The 6957-nt window shown below is 40.1% G+C and overlaps 1 long non-coding RNA gene across 1 annotated transcript; it reads left to right on the top strand.

Annotated features, from left to right (window-relative positions):
• Positions 1 to 2119: 2119 nt before the first annotated feature.
• LOC118926330 (uncharacterized) lies at positions 2120 to 6734 on the top strand. The gene is made up of 2 exons (XR_005030421.2): positions 2120 to 4642; positions 6239 to 6734. It is a non-coding gene; the product is annotated as an uncharacterized LOC118926330 (long non-coding RNA).
• The last annotated feature ends 223 nt before the right edge of the window (positions 6735 to 6957 follow it).

Below are 6957 nucleotides of genomic sequence, written 5' to 3'. Positions count from 1 at the left end.
ATCAAGTAATATAGAAATCAAATGTACAAATACATATGACTTGATTGTTTTTCCTACAACTCTTGATGCTTGATCAAAAACAATGATTAGAGCCAAAACAGCTCCTACAACTCGTGACTGCCATCACATGGTTTCAGTGTCCTTGAGGAGCATCACGCCCTAGGGCTGGACTCAAGGTCAGATAATGACTGTGTGTTGACCATGTGTTGAACCCCTTACTCAGAACTCTATGGATGTTTGGGTTCATTTGCTCAATAAATATGAGGAGTGCCTTTACAGCACTACTCTTGTGCTGTGATGCCTTGAGTCCCCTGGCTGGCCTTTCAGATCCTCAGCATTCCCTCACCTTCCCTCCAAATCTGCGGTTCAGAGGCAGAGGGGAGTTGACAGTTCACCTAAATAATAAATTAAATGTTCAAAGTTCTTTCACTTTAGGAAGAAAATTACTCCATTTTCTTTTTATATAGTACAGTGCCAGTGGGAATTCTGAGGTCAACTTGAATCCTTTTCTTTTTTTTTTCATTGATACACAATCTTATGAAGTTTTCACATGAGCAACATTGTGGTTTCAACATTCAGCCATATTATCAAGTCCCCCGCCCCCACCCCTCTGCAATCACTATCCATCAGCACAGTGAGATACCATAGAGTAATTACTTGTCTTCTCTGTGCTGTACTGCCTCCCCCATGGCCTACTTATATTATATGTGCTTATTATAATGACCATTGATCCCCTTCTCCCTCCCTCCTGCCCACCCTTCTCACCCCCTTCCTTTTGGTAATGGCTAGTCCTTTCTTGGAGTCTGTGAGTCTGCTGCTGTTTTGTTCCTTCAGTTGTGCTTTGTTCTTTACTCCACAAATGAGTGAAATCATTTGGTACTTGTCTTTCTCCGCCTGGCTTATTTCACTGAGTGTAATACCCACTAGCTCCATCCATGTTGTTGCAATAGTAGGATTGGTTTTCTTGTTACATCTGAATAATATTCCATTGTGTATATGTACTACATCTTCTTTATCCTTTCATCTACTGATGGACACTTAGGTTGCCTACATTTCTTGGCTATTGTAAATAGTACTGCAAAGAACATAGGGGTGCATATATCTTTTTGAATAAGGGGTCTTCTTTTCTTTGGGTAAATTTCTCAGAGTGGAATTCCTGGGTCAAATGGTATTTCTGTTTTTCGTTTTTTGAGAAACCTCCATATTATTTTCCACAATGGTTGAAGTAATTTACATTCCACCAACAGTGTAGGAGGGTTCTCCTTCTCCTCATTCTCACCAGCATTTGTTGTTCCTTGTCTTTTTGTTGTTGGCCATACTAGCTGGTGTGAGATGATATCTCTTTGTGGTTTTTAAATTGTATTTCCCTAATAATTAGTGATGTGGAGCATCTTTTCATGTGCCTGTTGGCCATCTGAATTTCTTCTTTGGAGAAGTGTCTGTTCATATCCTCTGCCCATTTTAAATTGGATTATTTGCTTCTTGGGTGTTGAGACATGTGAGCTCTTTATATATTTTGGATAATAACCCCTTATTGGATATGTCATTTATGGATATATTCTTGCATACTGTATTATGCCTTTTTGTTCTGCTGGTGTTGTCCTTTGCTGAACAGAAGTTTTTTTGCTTGATGTACTCCTATTTGTTCATTTTTGCTTTTGTCTCCCTTACTGAGAAGATGTGCACAGAAAAAAGTTTCTCATGTTTATATTCAAGAGAATTTTGTCTATGTTTTCTTTTAAGAGTTTTATGCTTTCGTGTTTTACATTCAGGTCTTTGATCCATTTTGAGTTTACTTTTGTGTGTGGACTTTTGTATATGGAGACAACAATCCAGTTTTTTTCTCTTATATGTAGCTGTTCAGTTTTACCAACACTTGTTGCTGAAGAGGCTGTCATTTCCCCATTGTATATCCATGACTATGTTATCATATATTAATTGGCCATATATGTGGGGGTTTATATCTGGACTGTGTATTCTGTTCTGTTGATCTATGTGTTGGTTCTTGTGCCAGTACAATATTATTTTTATTACTGTGACTTTGTAGAAGAGGTTGAAGTTGGGGAGCATAATCTCCCCAGATTTATTCTTCCTTCTTAGGAGTTCTTTGGCTATTCAGGGCCTTTTGTGGTTCCATATGAATTTTAGAACTATTTGTTGTGGTTTGTTGAAAAATGCTGTTGGTATTTTGATAGGGATTGCACTGAATCTGTAGATTGCTTTAGGCAGGATGGCCATTTTGACAATATTAATTTTTCCTTCCTATTACTATGGGATGTATTTCCATTTATTGGTGTCTTCTTTAATTTCTCTCATGAGCATCTTGTGGTGATTTCAGTTATTAGTTCTAGTAGTTCTGGGGTGGATTCTTTAGGGTTTTTTATGTACAATATCATGTCATCTGCAAACAGTGACTCTTTAACTTCTTCCTTACCAATCTGAATGCCTTTTATTTCTTTATGTTGTCAGATTGCTGAGGCTAGGACCTCCATCCAGTACTATGTTGAATAAAAGTGGGGAGAGTGGGCATCCTGTCTTTTTCCCAGTCTTAGAGGAATAGGTTTCAGATTTTTGCTATTAAGCATAATGTTGGCTGTAGATTTGTCATATACGGTCTTTATTATGTTGAGGTACTTGTCCTCTGTACCCATTTAGTTGAGAGTTTTTATCATGAATGGATGTTGAATTTTGTCAAGTGCTTTTTCTGCTTCTGTTGAGATGATCATGTGATTTTTGTCCTTTTTGTTGTGGTGGTGGATGATGATGGATTTTCAAATATTGTACCTTCCTTGCATCCCATATCATGAAATCTTGATGAACACCCTTATTAGTTCATGTCATTTATTCTGTTGATTCCTTAGGATTTTCAAGTAAAAGTTCTGCCATTGCAAATACACAGATTTATTCTTTCCTTTTAGATGTGTATGCCTTTTATTTTATTTTTTCTGGTGTCTTTGACTGGAATAGAGTGGTTTTTGTCTCAAAGTTTTTCTCTTGTATATTAAATTAGAAGATTTGTTTTGAAAATTAAAACAAGCACAACTGAAAAAAATTTGCAATTGCTTAGCAAATGGTATCTTAAGAACAGTCTACCATGGATTAGTACCCAATGAGTAAAAAGGTGAAGTTGGCATGGTCAACTCTCTCTTCTTGAAAGACTAAGACACTCTCTCAGAAAATAAATCCAACTTAAGATGCCAGAAATCTACAAACGCAGCTCCATCACAAACCTTAGGTGGTTGGAGTTGATGAGACACAGTTACAACACGGAGGTTATTTCCAGGAAGATTTGTCTTCCCATCAGGCTCTCATATCTCCTGCCTGAGAATTTCAGAGAGGCTGGAAGGAACTCAATGCATAAAACACATAGTATAAGCCTCCATGCTTAGGCTCTACTCTCACAAAGGGGGAACTCAAAGGAGGAAAGATGCCTTCTTGCCATTGTTGTCACAGAATGCCAAATCACTTTGAAGGAAAAAAGATTTTGCCTTTTGACATGACCTTCCTTCTCCTTCCTGCCTGGGCTTAGAAGGAAAATCTGGAGTTGTTGCAGACGTTTTGTGGTCATCATGGCAGAAACATGGTGACAATAGAGAACAACTATAGAAAGTCTGGTTGGTGGCATTCCAAAGGAGTGCTCTGTATTCTAGGAAAGTTTGTGTTTACTTCCCTAATCCCTGATACAGTAGCCATTAGTGTCAGTTGAGTCTATTATCACTTCCATATAGATTTTTAACTGGATTTTTGCATGCTTCATTGTCTTACATTGTTTGTGATGTCACCACCCCCCACTTTCTGTTGTCTTGTTCCAACTTAAAGTTTTTGGCTTCAATTTTTTAGATCCTGCTTTCTTTCATATATTGATTGTGATTTCTAAAATTGTCTTTCAGCTGCTACAGCTAATAGTTCTGCATATTTTAATGTGCCCCATTTCTGCATGTGCCTCACCTCCTTCTGCTTTTCTTATCAAGGAACCATTTCAGACACAACTTTTGTCAGCTGGCAGTTGGCCACTCCTCCTGTTCCCCTCCCAAGGATACCTTGGGCCACACATACATCCCAGCCCAGTTCCTGGCATCTAGGCGGTGTTCATTTTGCAGATTCTCTTCTGGACACAAACAGGACATTTGCTACTCCCTGGGCTGCTCCCTGATGTTCTGAGGAGAGACTGCATGAAACCCAGCAGGCAGCTGCTCTTACACTCATCAGCCTCTTCCTCTCTTAGCCTGGTTCCTAGGGAGCTTAGTGGTGGCCCAGCAGTTCTGAGAACACAATTTACAAGTTGAATTTTTCCACCTCCACTCTGCCCATTTTGTGCTTGGAGTAGTTTCCATATGACTAGTTAGAGCACTTGGTTAGATGGTTAGTGAGGGAGAGCAGGTGAGTGGTGGTGTGGGGAACAGCAGATGGTTTGAGAGGTGTGTGGAGTTCACGTTTCTGCACCATGCTGCAGACTTTTCTGGAAGGGCTGGTAATGTGTTATATTTTAATTTCCATGACAACCATGGCCTGCTGTTATATTTCTCAATCCATCACCAGCTGCCTTAGCCTGGGTATCCTACTTGGCTGCAAATGAAAACCACTTCCAGCAGAACGCAACACTGCATAAAAGCTCCCTGCGAGACTCCGATTTATTACCAAGGTGAGAAATAACTGACATCTTAGTAGTGAAAATGCCTGTAAGGTTTTGGCAAAATATTGCCTGCCAAGCTTATTGTTCAGTGGTGTGCATTTTAATTTCTTCTGTGCCTTCATAAATATTTTAGAGGAGTGTTGGGCAGCCTGCATCCAGAGCTGCTAGCCAGGGCCTAACTTTGTGGAGAACTGACCTGCTTAGGCAGTTACGTACCATCTTCTCTGAGTTTCCTTCAGCATTGAATGCCACACACTTGCATGGCACTTTTGTTGGTAGCAGTTTGAGAAACCAAAGAAGAGTGAAGGCCCCATCAGAGGCCAGCATGGGGGCATAACGAGAAAGCAGGTAAAACTGTCCTGGGGTGAATGTTGGAATAAAAATGGTGGAGCAGGACATCAGCCACGGGTGCCATTGTCCTCTGAGGTCAGGGACAAGGCCTTGGAGGTCATGCTGCAGGAAAGTCCTCTTCTCCAGCTGTGGTGCTGTCCTGCTCACAGACACAAGATGCCTTTTTGCCCAGAAGCCACTCTGTGCTCAGGGAGAGCATGGCCCAGAATGAGACCTGGATATTCTGATTTTACTCAATGATTTCCATGCAGTTGAATGATTGATAATTTATGTTCTAATATTAAAAGAGGAAAATATTTAATATTTTAATATTAAATATTAAAAGAGAAAAAGAGGGGCTATAAATATTAAGAAGGAAAAAACAACCTTTCTGGCTCCTGACCACCTCTAGCTAGGTCTCAGGGTTTGGCGCATTCTTTATTGCCATTAATAGGGATGGTCCTAGGGGGAACACGTGAGATTGACCAATTCTGGTTTTGTGTTCTTCCCTCCTGATTTAAAATGTATGCATACTGCATCTTCCCCCCCATCCCCCCACCTTCTAGAATTCTCTCTGGGTTCAGAGTTCATTCCTTAGAATCAGATGTGCATGTTCACAACTGATATCAATAGTGGTGGATTTGGGTCATTGGAAAGGATGCTTGAGAGCAGAGGAAATCTGTGATAGAGCTAAGAATATAAACCAGTTGGAATTTTCTGTGTCTGAGGAAAATTTTTGTCCAAGGAAATTGCAATTATTGTTACACTAGTAATTAATACTTAATTAATATTTTATTAATACTCAATTAATTAAATTTAAGGAAAAGAGTACTTTAAATATTTTAAATGACATTTACATTCAATTAACAGTTCATTTTATAATCCAGTAAAAAAAACTATTAAAAACATTCACTCTGCTGTGACATGACACCCCTAAACCTACAAAGGTAGCACATCTAATTATCTTATCTACAGTCGGTTTGAAAGTACACATAAGCCCTGGCCATGACTGCCATCCTTAGGGGAAGATGGGTGAGCAGGACTGGTGCTCTAGTCACGCACACATGACTCGGCACCCATTGCACTGAGGATGTGCTCCAGCATGAAGAGGGTCCTCTGGGGTCATGCGCCTTCGGTCTCACTGCCTCGGGACAGGCCCCTCCTCACGGTCCTGCTGGCATTCTCCCACAACAGCATGTGCTGCCTTTGCCTTCACGGCTCCCGAGGGCTGGCATATTCTGTGACTGCCGGTCATTTCTCACTCTCTTGTTTCAGACATACTGGTCATTAAGAGATCATTTTCCCTTTGGAACAAGCAGAGTAAATTCTGGAAGTGTATCCAACATGGATGAACTCAGCATTCAAAGCAAGGGATCCCAGCATCGTCTCTCATATGTGGCTGCTGAGACATGAGAAACGTGACAAGTTGTGAAGCACATGCGCCTTCACACCCACATTCAATCTCTTTCAATGAGCCCACACCTCTTTCTTGACTTTCTTATTTATCTTCCTTTGTTGACTGTGGTCTATGGATTCCCCATTTCTTTCATGTTTCAGAGTGATGCTCAGGCTTTTGATGAAACGTTTTTCTGATGAAACATTCCTTCTAACACCCTTACTTTGGTTTTTGTCCATGCCTTTTCTTTCCCTGTGGTCTATAACTTCCATTAAGATGTTTCTAGCATCAAAAGTAATTCCTACTGGCAGCAGGCTTGAAAGGGTTTTGAGTATGATGAAGTGTGAATAAAAACTATACGTTCATTTTCTTCCACTTAGAAATCTTGTTCTTCGGTAAATATAATGCAATCAGCAGCAGTCAGGTAGCTTAGCATACACCTTCCAGGTTTATTAAATGTGTCAGAGATGCTAGAGCCACTCCTGAGAAATATGTTAGAATGAGCTCAGTAAGGAGATTTTTTGGTCTGGCTAATATTCTACTTGTTGGTGATTTCTCCTCATATTTAATTCCCACTTCTGCAAAGTTTTCATCAACT

This window comes from Manis pentadactyla, chromosome 3, assembly GCF_030020395.1.
Source record: "Manis pentadactyla isolate mManPen7 chromosome 3, mManPen7.hap1, whole genome shotgun sequence".
In the NCBI taxonomy this organism is placed as follows: domain Eukaryota; kingdom Metazoa; phylum Chordata; class Mammalia; order Pholidota; family Manidae; genus Manis; species Manis pentadactyla.
This window is presented reverse-complemented; position numbering and strand designations above follow the sequence as displayed.